General features: G+C 40.8%; 1 protein-coding gene across 1 annotated transcript in view; it reads right to left on the reverse strand.

Moving 5' to 3' along the window:
- Positions 1–21,544, reverse strand: part of FARP1 (FERM, ARH/RhoGEF and pleckstrin domain protein 1) — a 202,641-nt gene extending 181,097 nt beyond the window's left edge. The window contains exon 1 of the mRNA XM_027645005.1: positions 21,272–21,544. The gene's annotated coding sequence lies outside the window, so the exon portion shown is untranslated. The remainder of the gene's footprint in view (positions 1–21,271) is intronic.
- Between the last annotated feature and the right edge of the window lie 519 nt (positions 21,545–22,063).

Consider the following 22,063-nt stretch of genomic DNA (forward strand, 5'->3'; position numbering starts at 1 on the left):
GAAAGCCATTAGAGACGTGGCAATGTAAGCTTGATCCATGTCAAAAATAGAGCTTGCGCAATTGAGGATCTTTGTTACAAATATTGAAGATCAAATGGCAGGAATTAATATGAAACACTGAATTGTGAACTGCTTCAAAATCAAAACACACATTAAGACTTCTGAACATCTTCCCCTTCATTCTGATCCTAAATTCTATTAATGTCTTATACATTTGAAGATTTGCCTTAAAATCCTGTTATGAATATAATCCAAAGCAGAACAGTTCACATCTGTATACTAAATAAATCCATTATCTATTAAACAAATTGAAAAAGCTCATCTGTGTAAGTTTTTTAATTGAAGCTGAGATTTGTACTGAGTGATATGAACTAGAAACAATTACATTTGACTACACTGTCCATTCAAATAATTCATGCAATAAAAGTCAATTTATATCTATATATGTACTATTATTGCCATGGCTTTTGGACTTGCTTAAGCCAACATAAACTAGGACTGAGGCAGAAAGAGGTGCTCCCCCATGGCTGCATATTCCTGTCTTCCAGCAACCTTCTCCTTTCCAGCTCCCATTTCACACACTGGAAGCACTCAAGCAGCAAAACGGGAGAAGGAAGGCCTGTTCACCTATTTAGGAGGGCCAAGGGACAATGGAGACAAACAGGCCACCACTCCTCTGAAACTCGGGAAAATGTGAGGTGTGTATGGGAGCAAGAAGACAGTACATGTACAAGGTAACTGTCAAAACCACAGCATCATTAGATCAGACTTTAGAACCAATAGCAGGCTAACAGATTTAGATGCTACTCACCCAGAAATTTTAAAGACACTCCAACATACCACCAGAGAACTATTAACCATACTGCCCAGCTTCCCTTTCAGACAAACTTAAAAAACAAGATATAAAAAGCTGAGGATGTGCTGCCAATTTCAATAAAAGGGCTCCAGGGAACAAGAGGCTGGTAGCTACAGGCTCACTGCTACACTGAGAAAATTGATAGAAATTGTAGAACAGATTAGCAGGTATGTAAATAAAAATTACAGAGGAGGTCATCATGGCATGACTTCTTTTACAAACTTGCCATGACATATACAGGTAAGTGTGGTATATATGATACCTATAACATGCATTGGATCTCTAACAATACTTCGACAATGTCTCTCACCACAGTTTTTTAAAGAAATTGAGCTGACATGGGATACAATGAAGGGTCCTTCTGTGAATTAACAACTGGATAGATTAAAAGAAACAGTACTGGAATAAATAGCCAGTTTTCACAACAGCTCTGGTTTTGCATTTGTGCTACTCAATACATTCATTATTTATGTGAAAAATGGAGCAAGCAGCAACATGATAAAGTTTGTTGGGGATTAAAAAAAAAAATCAGGAGAACTGATTTGTACTGTTGATCGGCAGATAGATTTGTCAGGTATTTACTGACACACACCACAAAGTAACAGTCAATATATGAATGGGAACCCTGGAGCCACTACAATTAAATTAAATTCAGGAACCACACACTCACAGACGACCAAGTTCAGCGCTGGTTGGGAGATCAAACGGAACATCAGGAGTGAGCAGGTCAGGGATACCCAATGCAACAGGGAACATCACTGTACCTCTGCAGATCCTTAGTGCAGTCTACAGCTGCTGCACCAATTTTCAGAGAAGGATACAGCAGAGCAAGACAAGATTCAAAGAGTGACAACTATGGGAGGTCTGCAGCAGCTTTAACCTAAGGACAACTAAATAAGCAACTACTTTTAGATTAGAAGGAAAGATGGATAAGATGACAGACATAAAACCATGAAAGGTATTATAAAGAAAGCAAATAGGAAACCATGTCTCAGAATAAATTAGGCAGTATTATATGAAGTTTATCAGGCAGTTTGCTTAAAAACAACAGGAAAAGGAGGTACTTTTTTCACACCACAATTAATGGCAGAACCCATTGTCACAGGATGCTGTGAGGACAAAAATTTAAAATAGATTAATACATAGTTAGATGTATTCACAAAACAAGGCCTGTCAAGGATTGCTAAATAAAGGTGCAGACACAACTTTCTTGCTCAAAGTCCTTGAACTGCAGTCTGCCAAAAGCTGGGAGGGATCACTGTTTTGTTAACACTTTTTCCCCAAAAGCATTACTACGGGTCATTATTAGAGGTAGAATAGTGGGCTAAACCAGACCTCTGGCTGGAAATATCAGGGCTAAATCCCATGTTACATGCCCAGGAATCTTCAGCAAGATGTGTAGTGCTGGGAAACCCCATCTTTCAAGAAGGAACATCCATACACAGCACCTGCTAAAAACACAAAGTCAGACAAAGATTTGCTTCCTGTTGATCTTACACAAACACAGCTGTGCTACATGTTTCAAGACAGGGTTAGGTGAAGCCAGTCTGTAATTTTGCCTACACTGACCAATTAGACTTACCTACTTCTGTTTTGTGGCCTGGTAACAAAAACCTCATAAGAGCCAAGTTATACAAGAGGAGCTCCTGTCCCCTATTTTAGGTGGCTGAGCTAATTACAGTGCTATGCTAATGAATTTGAAAGTCATTTGAGAAGTTGCACAGTTCCCAGTCCCAGCAGCAGAAGGGGATGAGGAAGATAAAGAAGGAATAAGAAACAAGCCACTCTACTTCTGCAGGGATTCAGAAGTTGATCGGCAAGGGAAGGCACTACAGGCAGCATTAAAGCTTATTCTCCCTTCATATCCCCTGCCACCCTTGTGGCTTTCCTCCATAACACGGCTGTCAGGCAAACTATAGACCTGGAAGATGTCAAGAAAATGACCTTGATGAGATTTATGAGGCAGTAACAGATTTGTGCAGCTACTCATAAGGTGAGACACATGCCCACTTGCATAGCCTTACCACCACATTATAAATGCAATTACATTTTGTGCATAGCAGTTACCCCATTGCATTTCTCATCTGTTGATAAAAACATACTTAAAAGTGTCTTTAAAAAGGTATATAAACTCTGGTTCCCTTCCAGAAATACTAAGTGAGCTTCCAGCAAGAAGTGACTTTGCATTTCTCAATATCATGCATTTTTATCTCAAGTACCTAGAAAATATTTAGAGCTTATGTATATTATTTCTCTTAGGAAAAACAGATTGAGCTGAAACCCAGAGAAAATCCTTCCCCTGGGAAGGAGGAATCAGTCATGCAGAAATTCCCAACTTGAAATACCTTTCTAGATAGCAGACTGATCAACAAGAACTCTCTTATCTCATGTATTCTCTCTCTGCTTCTGCATTTCTCTTCCACTTTTCTATTATGTTCTGTATGCAGACAAATAGAATATCACCAAAAAAAAAAAAAAAATCAGACCCCAACCAATAAACCAATCTGTTCCAAAAGTGTATTGGGCTCAGCTGCCATTTCAGCTGCCCCATAAATTCTACAATGTATGGTTCCTGTTCTGCACAAATCACTGGAAGCCACAGAGGCTGGAGATCACCTTCATCCACTGTCCAAAGTCTCAGCTATACAGTGCTGATTACACAAACCTCCACATAAAACCACAGTTGGTTCCTATTAGCTTCCATGATAGGCCTACAATGGAACAGCTGCCCATGTTTTCCTTCCTGCACCAAAGATAACACTAACAATAACTTAGGCATAATATGAAATACATCTGAATTTCTTGTTAAACAACAACGCTCAGTCACCAATCTGCCTTATGTTGCTGTGTGAAGAGGTCAACTCTTCCCTGAGATATCAGCACTACTTGTCAGATGGCAGTAAGTCTGTTAGTGCTTATTTTATCATGTTCTTGGGCTTACTTGTCTCCACTCAGTGATTATTCCACAAATTTCAATATTGGCACTAAGATGACTGTTTCAGTGACTTGCTCCTACTTCTCCACTGTCATTTCAAAACAGTGCCACTTACGTCACAAAACTGCAACTCCATCCAGAACATCAACATCACATAACTGCTTCCCTACCTCTTCTGGTAATGCTGTGTTCCCACAGCACTGCCTTATCTACAGTTTCTGCAAGACCATAGAAGCATCTGGGCTACAGTTCCATTTTAGTTCTTTGTACCTCATTTCTCTTTGCATAACTCTGAGCTCCCATTAATTCTGAGACCATTTCTTAAATAAAAGCACTGCTCCTCTGCTTTCAAACAGAGAAAACAAGGCATGTCTTCATGAATATTTCACTGGTACTACTCTGTAATTTAACAGTGCTAGATGCAGATCAGAATACATAACTCCAGATTATTTAGTTGCAGGTAATTTTTTATTCTGGAGCCACTTTTAGTCAACCAGTCCAATTGGACAGAGATAGGCCATTAGGATACGTGATCTATACTTTCCTACACATACCCAAAAACATGTTGCTTCTGTCATGCCACCACCTGGCACTTTTATGGCAACCATAACACCTTTAGAAAAACCAGACTTCATTACTATGGTCAACTGTTTAGCCTGAATAGAAGATATTTGAAAACTATCTTACAAAAGGAAGATGACAGTCTTTTCCTTCTCAGTCCACTATTACCTTGCTCCATGCTCTTATGCTTTCAGCATTAACTCTTCCCCTTTTGTACAGAACATATAGTCAGAAATCAGCCTTAACAACTTCTTCTGTGTTACAAATCCTTCAAAGTTAATGTTAAAATATATTCATCCATCTTATTTTTTTTCATCACCTGAAATTCCTTTCATGTTTCCAATTTCAGCAGCTTATGATCCTGGTATTTTTCAAACAAAAAAGGACTGGAAATTCCTATGAAGGAATGGAAACAAGTATCAGGTGGTAGCCAGGTGGCATCCAAGCAAAAGCTGAAAAGGTCTCAATAAGGTAAAGATAAGGCTTGGATGTAATCACAAGGGAAGCAGCTGGGCGAAGGGAGGAGAAGGGCATGTAAAACCACTGCAAAGCCTCAGCACATAATCAAGAACATTTTTTTTATTCTCCAGCTTCACTAGGATCTGAAGGCAAAAAAGCCTTGGACTACAAGCAAAAGGGGAGCCTGAGCACTGGACTGAGCTGCTGATCACTCTGAAAAGGAAAGCTCAGATATAGCCCCTCTTTAAGCATATACGAGAATGTTTGAGTTTTCAGTCTTGCCTTTTTGAAGAAGTACCTCTAACATTACAGATCTGATCTTTGATCAGACTCAGAAAAAAGTCTTCCTAGTCTCTTGCAAAGTAAAATAGAGTTGTGAGGCATGGAGGCATATACTGTTACTTATGTAAATGACATTTTGCTATAACAGGTTTTTAAATAAATTGTCTGGTCCCTTCCTCAAAAAGCCAAGATTATCACAGCAAGAATACGAGTAGAAAATAAACATGCCCACAACAGCATGCAGTTTCCAGGAACTGTGCTTTAGAGGATCTGCTTACAGGTTATTTCATTCTCCCCCCAAAATGTGAAATGGCAGAAAATTCAAGCTCACATATGTAGGGGCCAAATCTCATCTGAATACACAACCAGACATGCAGAAAGCAATCTACAGGGGAAAATCAAGTAAAAATATCTCTGAGACAAGCACATTGGAAGTGTATCTGAGGCTCCTACATCACCTAAGATGTTGAACTTCCTAAACTAGGACTAGCAGCATTAATATGATGAACCTGTCTTGGAAAGAACACGTTATTTTCCTACAGTAAAGCACTTGTAATAACAAAAAAAACCACCCAAAGAAAAAACAAAACAAAACCAAACAAACAGAAATCCAAAAACAACTAAACAAAAAATCCCAAGCAAAACACACTTTTTATGTATGTGTCCTTCCTCATTTAAGAAAGAGAACTTGCTTTTGTAGTCTGCGCCTTGGCAGTGTTCCTTTCCACTCCTCTCCATGACTTAAGACATGCTCTACTAGTAGTATAGAAAACTTGGTCAAGTAAAAAACAAAAAGACAGCATAAGACTATCCTTTTAAATATTTTTAGATAAATTTTATGGTTCAAATGAAAGATAAATAGATGATTTAAATCACTACTGAAAAGTAAACATATTCATCCTAAACACTTACACTAGTGTAGTGTTTAGGATAAAACCCTACATTAAAACTGCTATTGTCATTTTGCTGTAGAAATCCATTTCTATCAGTTGATAAATCTCAAAGATTCATTTGCAATTAAATATAGTGTTAATAATCAAATTTACTGAAATACGAAGAAATTCCTTAATTATCCAAAATCACTAAGCTTGTGAGATACATTATTTGTATGATGTCTTCAGTTAGATAGCTGAAATTCTTTGTATGCTTCAAGCTTTAATGTACATAGCCCTTATTTTCTCCCAACTCTTAAAAACAGCCTATAAGAATGTTGTTTTGCAGAGATATAATTATCCAGAAATAAAGTACAGAAGTAGCAGGTGTTGGAAGAGAACCCATTTACCTAATGAGAGGTATGGAGGCTCTTCCTCCCTCCTGCCTCTCCAAGAAATACCACCTGGAATATTTCTGCCTGAAAAAAATGATGTTTCTGCAGAAATCAAGAGAAGGCTGTACAGAGGCAACCTACACCAACTTTTCAAGTACTTATGGAATGTCACCAAATCATGACTATGGTACCAACTGCAAGTTCGAATTGACCCGTTCAGGTTAACACTTCAGGGTAAGTATGAGCAATCCCTGGCAGTTGTGCAAGCAACCCAGTTGCACACAGCAACTCATATGTAGAATAAATGGTTCACACCAGAAAGGACTTGAAGTCTAACTATGTTAAAATAGACTCTAAATACAGACTAGACTACTTACTAGCCTTGCAATAATTTTGATAAACTCTACTTGCTGCTAAGAGATTACTGAAATAGAACTCATTTTGCTCAGTAACTCTACCACAGTACTGTAAAACTACCAACACACTTAATCTTTCCAGTAAGGGACAATAGGGGCAAAAAATAAAAATGTAAAGAAAAATGCCACATGAACACTATATGCCGGTGCCTGAAAAGCTCTAATTCTCCCCTCTTCCCAGAAAGATATCCCCAGATCACCTCCAGCATGCTTAGGAAAACCACACTATTCTCAGCCCATGAAATGTAGCAAGGTCAACAGGAGCATCCCATGGACAACAGATAAACTGTTCCTACCCTTCAGTTATCAGCTGCGTTCAAGGCCAAACCCTGCAGCTTCACCACTCACATTATCTTCTGGGTTTGCTCTGACTGATCCCGGGTTTCATGCCCATACAGTTTTTCCTATTTCATTGCCTCAGAAAGTTCATCCTCTAAGTCAATTACACCTCTTTTTTCACTGAGTCAATTTTCAGTGGAACTTCTAGAGAAACCACTGAGGTTGTTACTAAACAAAGTACGCACACAGTCCTAAACCTGACATTTTCACCTCTCTTACAACAAAGTGTGAGTCTTGAAATTACTAGGACTAGTTAGGAGTCAGGGAATACTATGTGTACAGTTTAGGAGGCTTAGGGCTTGATTCTCGTCTGTCTGAAGTGCTTCAGATAGGGAAATGGACAAACAATTACTTATGAAGTCATTCAATCTTTTAAGATAAGAAAAGAAAATGGGATTTTTTTAAATGGAAGACAACATAATGAAAAAAAAATGTATGGGTATGATTATTCAATCCTTTTAAAGTCTTTTTCCCCCAATCAGTAAAGTCTAAGCATAAAGAATCAGAAGAGTAGCCAAATGCAGTATTGCTTTAAGGGAAATAAATAGTATGTTACCACAGCCCTCAGCTAGCAAAGTGACCCTGACTTTTTGCATGTTCTGCAAAAATAAGATACCCTTTAGGCAGCGTTCTTAACGGATTCATTCAGCAAGGGGCCTTCAAAGTTGTATTCATCTAATAAAAAAAAAATTAGTGGCTGTCTCAGTAACTCAGTACTGCCAGTAAGCAGAGAACCTCTGTTAATGGATATAAGGCATGGTGGCACCTTACTGAACTCCTGTAGTAAAGTCAGGCTCGCTTGAAGGGTTTTAGAATGATTTAAAGTATATAAAATGAACTCATCATTAAAGACAGTTTTAAAAACAAGAGTGACACTTTAAAGCTTTCATATTCTAACATGCTTCTAACATCTTACAGAATTCATGTTCAACTAACAGTTTTGGTATTTTACTCCCCTTTCTTGTCCCTAGCATACCCAAGAAATTCTAAGATATGCTTCTGCTATCATCCTTCAGCTCAAAAAACAGACACATTAACCAAAATAGGTCATCATGCCTTACTAACAGATAAAATGACTAAGCATATGGTAACAAAAGGGTCATTAATCATAAACTGCTTTAGATCAGTATAAAAATAATGAGTAATTACACTCCAAGAAAACAAATACATTTAATATTTTAAATATCACGGAAGATAGCAGAGAAAAATCATTAAAGTTCAGAAGAATAGGGACTGACAGATCTACCGTCAGTGGTCCAGTAACTAGGTTACAAGTGATCTCGCTGGAAAGCCAGCTGCCATGAAGACAAACCCCTACACAGGGAGTCCTCCGGAAGTGCTCTGTCCCACAGGTAACAACTCTCTGTACCAGAACTGGACAATGCAGAGCAGAACAAAAGTTTCCCAGGGAACTGAGGAGACTGCCACAGCTGAGCAGCAAGGGAATACACTGTCTGCAGAATGATGAAGTGTAGGAACATGTAAGGGATGTGGTCTGCAAACTGAGTGGGAAGTTTAAAGGTTTAGGAAGAACTAGAGTAATTTTACACAGGCCAGTTTGCCAGCAGGAAAAATCCCCAACAGTAAGATCATAAACTAGGAAGTGGATTTTTCTTTTCCTTTTAATGGAAGTAGAGGTATTTAAGACATCTGAAATAAGTCTGAACAAAAACTTGAGTCCTTATAGGGAGCACCCTTGAATCAGATTATGAATACAGAAAAGACCATTGCCAAGATGCTTACTAACACTGGCTCAAGTCTGTAGTTACCTCACACTTCTCCTTTAGTCAGTCACTGAAAATACAGCTCTGCAGGCAATGGAAACAACAGGAAGCTCATCCTACAAACCACTGAACAAAAATTAAGCAAGTAACATCAAGGGTCATTATCAGTCAGAATGTAAGGACCTGTCCTATACAAAGTAAAAGGTGTTTACTGATCAAAGCGTCTAAATGTTAAATGACAGAAAAATATATTGACTTTTAAAATCCATGGGAAAATAAATGAGATTATTTCTCTTAGTGGAAAAAATGACTGAATAAAATAAATAACTAAATAAATCAGGGTCATTAATAGTCAGATTCTCTTAATAATTGATAATTGTCTCAAAAAGTGCATGTTTCTTTCTTTTTATCATATGTACAGAACAAAATGTATGTGGAACTTACATGACAAAGGACAGAACTTTAAATAAATTTAAATTTGAATCTTGCAATGATCACAAAAAAAAATTTTTAATTGACTGTATTCAACCATAGGGAGAAAAAAAGCCTTTAAAAAAATCCATTAAGATAACTGTCCAAAACCAGGCTTGCCATTTGCAGTCTAAATCATACCAGTCATATACAAGATCTGCTGCAGCATTTAAAGGCTTCATGGCAAAGTTTATTGGGCCATCAAAATGCCAGATGAGCCTCTAAAGATGTGCATTCCTTCCTTACTGCTAAGAAAGCTGTAGGACTCACGGAAAAAGACTATTACTCAAAACTTACATACTTACACTTTTGTTGAAGATATAAACAAACGGCTAACAAGTTCCAGGACTCTATGCCAGAAACAGTTTGGCTAAAAGCTCACTGAAACTTAAAAAAGAAAAAAGTGTGTCCTTCCATCACATTGACCCTATCAATGGAAGAGATGATTATGAATAAATACAGTAGAATGCTATCACAGACAGTAACTGCATTAAAAAAAAGTAAAGAAATAAAAGCATGCATAGAATTCAAGAAGGAAAAACAAGTAAATATTGAAAAAAAAAATCAATATAGCCAGGTTTGGAGAGCATCAAATAATCCTCACTACCCGAAAACCTGGTAAAAGTAACATCAGTAACATCCCACCTTCATTAAAGGAATTATTCAAATTGCAGACTCTTAGCCCTTTATTTCTAGAAGAAAAGCCATAGATTCGTTTATTTCTAGTAATCAAATACATTTCCCTAATGATCCTTGCAACAGTGACAATGTTGTTGGTTTAGGCTGGGGATTTTTTTATAAACTGTTGTTAAAACTAATACAAGAGGAATGGTTCTTCCCAGGACTGCCAACTGCAGCACACACGACATGCAGAAACAGAATCACAGAGACTGGATTTACATCATGTTTTTCTTTTACCCTGAAAGAAATTCAGCCTTATTAATGAATCAGAAAAAACCCCACACATACTGCAAAACACTAAGAATCTGTGAATATGGGAATTTTGTGGAGGGGGAAGAAGGGGAAATAAAGAGTGGACAAAAGAAACTGGCACAAAGAAACGGGTTACTGCTTTTCCCTCTAACACGAGCTAATTGCATATTGGGTAAGGATAATCCCCCACAACATTCCATGTGTTCAAAGGTCAAGACTTTTGCTTTTCAGCTGTCCCCATCAAATGTTATTCCCTGAAGAAAACATTCTGAAGCTGTCCCATAGCACATACACTCTCAAACTTGAGGGTTAAGGATTCCAGCCCTGCACAGCTTAATATTGCACCAGGCACCACCACAGCCCTCAATGAGGGCAGATGTGCACTGCCAACACTGCATACTAAAGCAAGAAGTACAAACAATAAGCACTGAGATGAGCTTCTAAAGGCTATTCTATCTATTACAAAATAGCAGGGACATGCAATTCACATGCTCAATTGCATTCACTGTATTCCAAGTACTCATTTCACCTACGCTGTTGTGTGACTTTAATTTAAAAGCAGAGCTCCCCTCTCTTGATGCTTCAATAGCATTGATGGATGATAAGAGCGTCCCCACCAAAAGTAACTAGCCAAGTGGGACCCCTGTGGCCACTTGCTCAGTTACAGAGGAACCACTCCAGCCACTGCACCATATATTAAAAATCTTTGTTTCTCAAACTGCATATATATATATATATGCATATATATATATATACACATAACATATATATATGGTAGAGTCCTCAGGCAAGCACCTGGACTGTTGCTATTCCTCCCTGTAGTCCTCCACAGCATGAACAATTTGATTAAAATTCCTCAACAGGAGAGCACTAAATAAACACTGTAAATTAAACAAAACTATCTTGATGATCTAGTTGCAATTACTTCCAATTGATTTGAGCCTTTATTGTTCCCTCAAGCTTTAAACATCATAGATAAAAAAGGATCAGGCCTTACTGGAGGAATACTAAAGAAGGAGGTATGAAACTTTCCTTAAGCACATTCAAGAGTAACTAGACTAGCTTGTTCTCATGACAAAATTCCACTTAAAATTAACCTCCAAGTCTAATGAAAAAAATAGGCTATTCCAGGATTTGCCATAAAAAAGCAAGCTAATGCTTAGAATAAATTCACTCATTGGTTAACATACATGCATCCAAATGAAAAATTGTTGCAGCATATTTTATTTCACAAAAGTCAGACACTGCCAAAAGACTTTAGGAAACTTTCACCTGGCTGATACAGTACAATCCAGCTCTTGGGCATGTCAACCTTTTTCAAGTTGAGGAAAATTGTCACTTGATTGCAACAGAAAATGCATATGAGTGAAATGGGTTTGCTAACTGCAATTCAAACATTCTATGAGGAAACAAAAGCAGATATTCTTATTCCACTCCTGAGAACTCCTCTCCAGAAAAATCCTGGAGATCCAGGTTTCAAAACATCCTCTAAGGTCCTGGGGTATATATATCATTAGGTTGGTTTTATAATTAATTTTCAGAAATTAATTTCATTAGACTAAATCTCCTTGTAAGAGCCAGGCCTATTATTCTGATTTTTCTGTTCCATATCTCCAAATCCTATTTTCCTTCCCAAACTGGAGCAGTTCTCAGATCACCTTTTTCTGAAATTCTTTCTTCTCTGAGATTAGCCCAAAACTGTCACAGATACAAGGCTCTAAAAACTTTTAGACACATTTTACATTTTTCTATAGACATTTTTTAGATGTATAGCTATCATTTTCCCTTCATGGTATATATCCAAACCTCCATTCCAATCCTTTTAAGGATTGCTTTTAAGTGGAAAGAACTTTGTTCAGGTTGGAGGAGGCAATTTGTTTTGATGAAAGCAGGCAGAAAAGTACAATACAGACTCTTCTTCGGGATTTTTTCTATTGAATTATGTTTACACCAGAATTAAAATTTGTTGAGGTTTTTGGAAGGACAGACATCATCTAGCCCTGGAGATATAAATATCCTCATATCACACGGATCTTGCAGAAAATTTGAATACAAAGATGAAGGGACATACCTAGCTCTCTTTTATTTTCTTTACATGACATAGGAAGGGAAAAATGTAGTTCTGTTACTTACATCCACCTATCGTGGTAAACACTCAAACAGCTCATCATCTCTAGAGCTAACTACTTCAGCTTTAAATAGGTTATTCTTTGTCTATGTATTAGCTGTTCTCATATTTTCTGCTTTAAATATTTTAAATAATAACATAACACATTTTTTCAAACACTACTCTCACTTTTAAGGAAAAGAACTTTGAAAGAAAATTTGATTGGTTTATGTACTGCCCAAAGAAATTTCACCAACAGATTTAAGGGAGTCAAACCAACCCTAGTAAATACTGGATTAAGAACAATACTGCCCTTCAGTTTTAATGCTTTCACATACATGTCTGAATTTTCTTGAATATGTGGACTCTTGTGTTTGTTTTTGGTTTTTTTTTTTAAAGCAGAGAAAATGAACAGTCTGTATCTTGGTTCCAGAAAAAGAAAATGCTTCTGAACTCCCTCTTCTCATCATATGTAGAAAAACATACACACACTCTACTCCATCATAACAGTGATCTAATTTTTCAGTCATAGACTTGTAGCATGCTGGTATTAGTCCCTAGCTTGCTTCCATCATGGACTTTCTCTTCATTCAGGAAGACAGGAATGGCTTCAATGTGCTGAGTTTTCTCAAGCAGAGAGCTACCATCAAGTGTCATTTTCTTGACCATTGCTTCAAATGACCCTTGAAGCATTATTACAACTAGAAACTGCTCCAGCAATTTCTCTAGTGCCTCAGTGTGCAGCCACTGCACACAAAATTAAGGAAGAAATGTTCGTGTTCAGGGTATTTTCTAATGGATAATTTCTTGGTACAGAATTTGAACTAGTCCTTGATTTGCATTTAAAAATCTGGACAACTGGAATTAAAAATCACGCAGATACCCTGCTCTTGCATCATCACTCTGGTACTTCATTGGATAAAGGTACGCTACTTCATGGTTATAGGAAGCACTTCCAGACAACTTTGGGAAATTGCACTTGGTGTCAATATGGGCAAGGGTTTTGATGAAAACTTCACTTTCATTAGTACTAGGTTTCATTAGTACTACTTCTATTTTCTGCCCTTTATGAGCAACTACGTAAAAGTACTCACCTTTGATGACCAACAGAGCTAATAAAAAAATATTTTCCACCCAGCTGATAATCTTTTCTCAGCCCCTGCTCAACGAAAAGCCGGTTGCCACATGGCTCACTCCACCACACACTTCCTGTCCTGCCAGCCTTCCCAACCCCTCTCCTGACACTCCTATTTACTCACAGCTAATTAGATGGCATGAGGTTGCACTTGCTTTGAGCAGTACCTCTGTGACTACCCAGCCAACACAGGTGCTAATGGGGCAGCTGGCAGGCAACACAGATGACCTCCAGCAGCAGCTGCAGTGATTTGAGTTTCTCCTCTATCCACCACTTAATCTTTAATTAAGTTTCATTGTTTGTCTACCATGGCTGAAGCTGCCCAACAGTTTACAGAGGTACAGAGCAAGCATAGTCAGAAACAAAGATGCAGCACTATCATTCAAGCCTTACTTAAAAAAATATTGAGATAGAAAAACCTGCCCCATAAAGTTACCATCAACAGCTTCTTCTCTCCCACAGACCTATTTAGAAATTCTTCTCTTAAGAGGTTCACTTCCAACTCACATGTTTTAGGCAAAGGGATCCTATACTCTTGGAATTGTGACATTTGTGACTTATCTCAAAATTCAAATATTACTAGTAAAAGCAGTGCTGTGAGCAGCACTTAATTAGAATGCCTTTTAAAACCTTTTTTACATTCAAATGGTAGAGTCACTTGCCCTTCTCTCCACTGCAATACTATCACACCATCTGCTTTGTCCTTGTTTTTTATTATTTATTTATTTATTTGCTATTGAGGCACTTTGAGGGTTATTTACTGCTAGCTTCAGTTTCAATATTTATTGACTGCACATTCTAGGTATCCTTTCCTTTTTTCTTAATTTATGTTTCCTTTCATGGTTTCTAGTATTCTTTCTTTCATCATAGTACTGAAAATTATGCTCAGCATTTCAAAGGGTACAAAAGGGAAAAGATGGCACTGTTCACCAAAACATTAGACTTACACAGGTTACAATGGCATAACCATAACTGATATTCCCACATGCACATACTGATGCCTCTGTTTAAAAAGCGCTATTGAATGTTTAATATGTTAAAGGCAAACATAAGGGTTTCAGGTCTTACAAACACAATGCAAACCAGAGATTTTTTTTCAGGAGGAATTTCCACAAGGATAAGATAGGAGCTGAGGTCTTCAAATAAAAGAAGACTGCAAATTAGCCAAGGAGGCTAACCTTACAGTTTCACACAAATTAAGTTTAACTTCTATAATGCACTGAGACTATTTGGAACATAAAATTATATACACTCTTAATTATCTAAAAGGTAGAGCAACTGAATACCCCTGTACCCATTCTCCCTTTAATGTTTTTCATACTGTTAAGAGCCTGAATACTAACTACTCCCTGGAAAATAGGAAACTCCTGAGAAAAAACCCACAACTTCTGCAGGTTCTTAGAGACAGCCTTGCAGAGAGCTTTACCTCCCTTTTTAGCCTGAATATTTGAGAAAATAACTTCAGGCAGGACAAACTAAACAAATCCTACTTCATCTGAAAAAGACACTGTTATTATACACCACAGCAAGAGCTGGCCAGAGGCTTCTCAGTTGTAATCACTGTTATTGCAATCATAAGACTGCAGAGAATTAACAAAATAAAACCAAATCAAATTACGTTCACTTTGATGGTAAGCTATAAGCAGCAGCAAACTCCAGAATAACTGGAGAAATGAGAGAGACGGACAGGAAAAAAAAAAAAAAATCCTCAAACCCTCAAATGACATCGCATCCTCCCTTCTCATAATAATAGGAAGACCAGGGTGGCCAGGGAAATGCTCCAAGTCTTTCTGATACCTGCTGTGTTCCCAGAGCCTCTGAATGATGTGAAGCCCTCTTCCAACTGAATAGTGATTTCACCACATCCTCTTTTCCTCTTGGAAATTTATTTCTAGTTATTTATTAATGCAAGGGAAAACACCTCCTTTATAAGTAGCATGAAAGTCTGCTCAGCATTCCTGCCTCTCTTTGTGCAAGACTATGCTTTAAACTCACCTCATAATGGAAAAAGGCAACTATGGAAGACATACTTGTCAATTCATATAATTTAATAGTATCCTTCCCCTCCCCTGAACCTTCAGGCCAAAATCAATGCCACACAAACCTGCTGAACAGGAAGCGTAATTATTCTAACATGTGCAACCAAAGCGATAGGGAGTTTCACAGTAAAACTGATAAGGAGAGACATAAAAGACTGATGAGCAGCCTGCCAGTTATCCTCTGCTGGGCTGGCAAAGGTCCCCTTGGAACACCTTTGGTATTGTTCAGTGGGGAGATGGAGGCTGGGACATGTCCATAAATAACACTCAAAGACTGAAACATCTGCCGATCAAGTTCTTAATTCAGGCACAGAAATAAATTATTTGAAAGAATGTAGCCAACAGAAAAATGCTCAATGCAGAGCAGAAAGAGCCAATTAAATGCACATAGGTTACTGAGCAGCTAGACTCTTCGTGCCACACTTGCTATTTGAATACTGTGACAAATGTCTTCCTGACCTGTGCCTGTGGTGCAGATAACTGAAAATAAGGGCCGTTGGTTAAGGAGATGCAGTTGTCTGAATTGTTAGTGAGGAGAGCTCAAACTACTGGTCCTGCAAATAGAAAGGCCAATAGTGGCCAGCAGAACAAGCAGCCCCAGATCAGAAAAGGAAGCATCCAGTGATGCCAACTCTCTTTACTGCTAGGGTTTCCAGTATACAAGTAAGTCATCTTTTGACCTATAAAAATGTGTATTCTTCCCTGGCAATATTTTGTGCAAGACAATCCAGGTACCCGAGTAGCTTGCCCCTGAGGCAGAAATCCCATATTCCCTATGTATACAGAACATAGTCCCTGCACTCAAGCCCAGTTGTTTCAAGCAGGGATGGTTTGATCTTAGCATCTCTGTTCAGAAAATCACAGCTTTTCCTCAGATAAAATAGCCCATGTGACATCTCCTGCTGCAGAATTTCTATAATACTCTGTGTATTATATCCCCAAATACCTTGTGTATTATAGAAATATATGCTTTGGGGACACCTATACGTAAAGGAGGACGGGAAGGTCTCCTTTGGTTGCCCAGCTTAACCTTTTCACTTGTGGGTTAACATACCCAATAAGGGAGAGAGCTGAAAACAGCACCTTAGAGAGCCTCATAAGACAGTAGAATCACATGTCAAATGCAAGTGTAATAGTTTCTTAACATACTTCCATTATGGCAAATTCAATCACCCTGCGAGGTCCACACCATTACTTTGCCCCCACCCCAAGTCACCATATCTGGAAGGAAATGTGGATGGAAATCATTGTTAACATTGTTAACATTATTATCATTTAATAAATCTTGTACCATAGGTCAGCAATCTCCAGCACTGATGCCAAGGTAGACAAAAAATTGATTTTAACAATAAGAAGCAGAGCAGTGCATAGGCAAGGCATCCCCAGTAAGGGAAGCAGCAACAATGTCTCTCGGAGACACAGCCTCCCACCTTTCAGTGGGCTTTTACCACTACACTCAATTTATAACCTTGGAAAGAAAACATTGTCTGGAAACACTATCCCTACTTTATACTAAAATACCACCCAACCCCCCAGTATTCCTCATGCCTAGTAACAAACGTGCATTGTACAGAAATCTTCTCCTGTAAACCTCAGTATCCAGATCTCCTGACTTGAGAAAGTTCTTTCCTCCATTTTATACAGTGACACAAAACCAGATTTTACTGTACAGACTTAACTGTGTAACACTAAAAGGCACATTACAAAAACCAGTTCCCCCGAGATCAACAGAAAACAGAACTTTAGCACCTTCCTGAACTTCACCAACAAAGCTTCATTTTATTTGAGTACCAGCTAACAGACCCACCATTCTTTTTTTCTTTCAGTCCTTTTCAACAACCAAACATTAGAAGCAATTTCCCTCATCTATATTTCCAGAATTAAAAAAAAAAATGTAGTTGCATACCCTGCTTCTCAAATCCCCCAAAAGGCATATCATATTTTCATTTCTCAAAACATTTAATCAAGTCTACTTCATTACAGACAAGGCCAGAAAGCTCATCATCCTGCAACTGATGACAAACAAGACAGTGCCCACAACCGATAAAGACTGACCTAATTGTCTGATATGCCTGCATTTCTGCAGGCCAAATTTACTGACATTTTGCACAAATTCAAAGCTGACTTGAGCCTGATGACCTTTTATACCTCTGTAATTAGTCTTCTTTGCCTTTCCAACCAGAAAAACAAGATGCCCCTCCACATTCCCTAATTCAGCAGTCCATCTGTAAACTAGAAACTTCACCATCTACACAGCCACTCAGAAAAGTACACAAACAAAAAAGAAAGAAAATACACAAACAGCAACCTTTCAAAGTCATGAAATAGAGCCTGGAGAGGGCCTTTTAAGATAAACATGCCGATCTCTAAAAGAAGAAACAGAAAAAGCAGAACAAGTTGGTGGACCCAAATTCAACAAACAGCATTTTTATCATGCTTTTCTAAAAAAGACAATATAAAATAAGGACACTGGCATAGACAAGCACTATGAAAAAACAGTGGGGGGAAAAATCAAACCAGAAACCAAACTCAGTAAGTTTAGTCCCTATAGTTAACAGTACAGCATGAAATGTACAATGCTAATATATTGATTTGGCACTAGAATTTAATCAAGACTAATAATACAGAGGTTAAACTGCTGAAAACATCCACTAGAGTTTCATTTATGTATATAATCAGGTCTTGCAACACAATCCTACAGTTGCAAAAAATACTTCCTAAATATGGACGTAAGCTTAAGAAGATGTGTTGAGTCAATTCCATTAAAGTTTTGGATTCTGATCCCCACTGCAGTCAGCAAGATACAGATCTGCATTTCCCTAAATGAAGCAGAGGGGAGGGCAAGGTCAGAGCACTGACCTGCACTTCAAATTCCAGTCTCAGGAAAGGGGGATGGACAACCATTAACAACCAGGGAACAGGCAATATTGTTCCCTGCACAGTTTTCCACCTTGCAAAAGCTGAGGGGACGCACTCAGCTGGCGATGCTTACGTGATTCTTTAGCCCAGTCTCTGAAGTGTCTCTGCCCAACAACCAACTTGTCCCTGCAAACACTATGAAAACAATACGGTCCTGCTGACCACCTTCCCCAGCTTCACGCCCTAACAGATCCCAGTTTGGGAGTCACCGCAGCAGTCATTTAAGAAATACGTGCCCAAGAGCAAGTCAAAGACAATGCAAGGATATTTCAAACCAGAGAACCATTTCTTTTGCATAGCTCCATCATGAAGCTTACATAATCTAAAAAGGTGCCAGAACTGGCAGCCTCATATTCATCAGTGTCAAAATTTTTTATGTTTTTTTTTAAAAGAGCTGCTAGTTATCATCATATATGAATTTTTTAAGAAGAAGGCTGGATTTTTCCTGAAGTCAAATTAATCTAAAAATCAGCAGGGAAAATTTACTCAATAGCTCTATAAATTTAGAATTCTCTATCCGAACTTTAATGCAGAAATACATCTCTTAGAGTAAGTCTTCCCCTTTTCTTTTTCAAACCATCACATTTAAGTGATGTTTCCACCTCGGTGATTTATCTTTCACAATTTTCTTTCAAAAAGTTTTGTAACAAGTATCATGCTTTAAAGTATTGATTACAAAATGACTAATGAACTGTGTCAACCTAGGGGGAAAAAAAAGGAAAAAATCCAATTTAAAGTCCAACCATTAAATAAAAGTCAGGCTTGGATATTACATATTCAATCTCATATCAACTTTTGACATTTTGAAGTTCCATGTTACTGTTTGCTAAACATTCTGCCCACTTCCCTAGTTTGTTAAAAAAATAAGAATGCAGAAGAAAAAGACAATAATTCCATTGACTATACACAAGATTGTACAAAAAATAAGCTGAGAAATACAGCTTTCTAACCCCTTCCTATGATGAGGACAAGTTGGCCCTACTGCCAATTATCCCTCCCACAGGTATCCACGGTTCGAGATTTGAACTTAATTCTGTAAGGACAAAAGAATTTACACTGTGTTTGGACTGATATAGCCAGATATAAGCCTTTAAAAATAGCCATCATAATGCAGTATATTACATATAACATCTCATCTTTGTTTCTTGTAAAAGAAAGAGACTCTACTGAATCCTTGAGCAAAACCAAACAGATGAGAATGAAGCTCTAAATTAGGAAGCAAAAACATTAGGTGTGATCCCTGCCCCACACAGTTGTCACCTGGGCTTAGCACAGGACAATTCTGATATTAGGGAAGGTCAGGGCAAATGGGGAAGACCAGTTCTCACCTGACTTCACTAACAGCCTGGTCCCCACTTCATGTGCTCATAAGGGTAACTATGAGCCCCAGGGTGCAACACAGCAAGCACAGCATACACAGCTCCCGTCCTGGTCCTGTCCTGTCAGCCAGCCCCAAGTTTCGAGACCCTGGCAGGTTGGACATGTGAGGCATAGCTAAGAGGATTCCGTACCTTCTTGGTTGAGGGACCATTTTTTAAATGCTCAGAACCACTAATTAGCTAGATATCTCAATTCTTGCATAAGCATCCGTAAGTAGGGGAAGGAGATACCTTAATTCAAAAGAACTTTTGGGGCTTTTCTTAACAGGTCCCCTTCAGAATTTTATTTTGTTGGATCGATTCCAACGTCAGCTGCTTGCTGTGAATTGGAAGCAATACATGGAGCAGGAGTCAAAATATCTGAGGGATGCAAATAATAGAACAGCTGAGAGATACCGTTCCTTTAGAGCAATCACCTTTCCACTCTCCAGGGACAAATCTCTTTGAAGGCTGTGACCGAAAAATATACACTACGTAGCAATTTCATGCCAGCAATCAAGTATTTCCGGCAACTTTAAATAAATTCTACAGAGTTTACGCCTGCTTTAAAAAGAGAGAAAGCAGCCGTATCACAAAAGCTAAGGCCTATTGTACATGAGCTCCTGTTCTGAAAATAAACTGCAGTTTACTCTAAACTTTCCCCAGCAGTTCCCGGCTGGCAAAAGCTGATCATAACGAACAGCAGGCACCACTCGGTTTGAAAGCGGCGAATTCTCCAGCTCGGGCAGGGGCGAGGTGGTGGCAGAGGCGTCGAGGGAACAAGGCTGGATCCATCTCTGCGCACCCCTGGGTGTGAAGGCAGAGGGAGGGAGCACCAGGCGGCCGCAGCCGCTACAGCCATTCGGGGAAACTGGGGTGGTGGCACTGGCCGGGGACGAGCAACAGCCAGTCCCGTCCCCGCCGGGCCGCCCTGGACTGAGGCGGGAGGGAGGCGCGCTGCCCTCGCACGCCCCCCTGGAGAGGCACCTCCCCGTCGACTGCCGGCCTGGGCTAAAACCCTTCCCCGGGCCGTCCCTCCAACTCCGCCCGGCACCGCGCGTCCCTCCAGGGCTCCCGCCCCGCCGCCGTGGTCGGGGGCCGGGTCCCTGCTCAGGGTGAAACAAAAGGCAAGGAGCTGCTCATCCGCCCTCGCCGCCGCCCGGACTGCGCCCAGCCGCGGTGGCCCGGGGACGCGGGGAAGGACGGGCGGTCCCGGCGGCGTTCAGCGCGGAGCATACCCGCGGATTACCCGCGGTAATGGGATTACGCGGGGCCGAGCGGGGTGTCCGCCGGGCTGTCACCGCCCGGGGAGAGGGCGGCGGTGCCGGAGGCGGCGCTCCGGGCCGCCTGCTGCCTCCCGCCCCGGACGCCCCGCGGGCGGGTCCCGCCGCCCGCCCCGCAGCCCCGGCCGCGGTGCCGCCACCCGCCGCCGCTCCCGCCCGGCCCCATTGTTCGCCGTGCCGCCCTTACCGTGCGCGGGGCTGGGGCTGCGCGGGCTCCCGCTGGCTCTCCTCGCTGCGGCTGCTGCAGGGACAGTCGCGCTTGGCCGCCGGAGGTCCGAGCCATTAAAAGCTCCGCGGAGAGGAGGAGGAGAAGGCGGCGGCAGGAGCGGCGGCGGCGGGGGAAGGAGGACAGCGAGGGGCTCGCAGGAGCAGGGTCGCCATGTCCGGCTTGGCAGCGCGGGGAGCCCACCGGGCCGGCGCGGAGGAGAAGGGAGGCAGGCGGCGGAGGGGCTGCTCCTGCTGCCGCCCGCGGACCGGGGGAGCGGGAACTGGACGCTGCTCGTCGCCGCGCTGCCGCGGCTGCACCTCCCTCCCTTAACCCTGCCCCCTCCCGGAGGGGGAGCCGCCGGCGGGAGGAGGCGGCCGAGAGCCCCCTCCAGCGTTCACGGGCAGCGGCGGCCGGTCGGATCCGCGCTGCCGGCGGTGGAGCGAGCGGGACGCCCGCCCCGGCGGTGGTACCTGGGCAGCCCGAAAGGGAGAGGGGCGGAGGGCGCAGCGACCACCGCCCTGCGCTGCTGCTGTGCCGAGGGGGCTCCAGATCCCTTCTCCCCCCCCTCCTCCTCCTCCCGGGGAACCAGAAGGGGCGAGCAGCGCCCAGGTAACCGCAGTGTAAGGGAAGAGTTAAACCTGGCTGCAGCCTCAGGGTAGGGGGAGCGAGAAGCCCCACGGCGTCCCTGCCCCTTCCTGCGGATTTATGGGACCATCCGGCGTAGGCGCTCACCGGGGCACCCTCTAGGAGGGATGTCCCCTGCTACCCGTC

The sequence above is a fragment of the Corapipo altera genome, unplaced genomic scaffold, assembly GCF_003945725.1.
Source record: "Corapipo altera isolate COAL_440 unplaced genomic scaffold, ASM394572v1 0, whole genome shotgun sequence".
NCBI lineage: Eukaryota > Metazoa > Chordata > Aves > Passeriformes > Pipridae > Corapipo > Corapipo altera.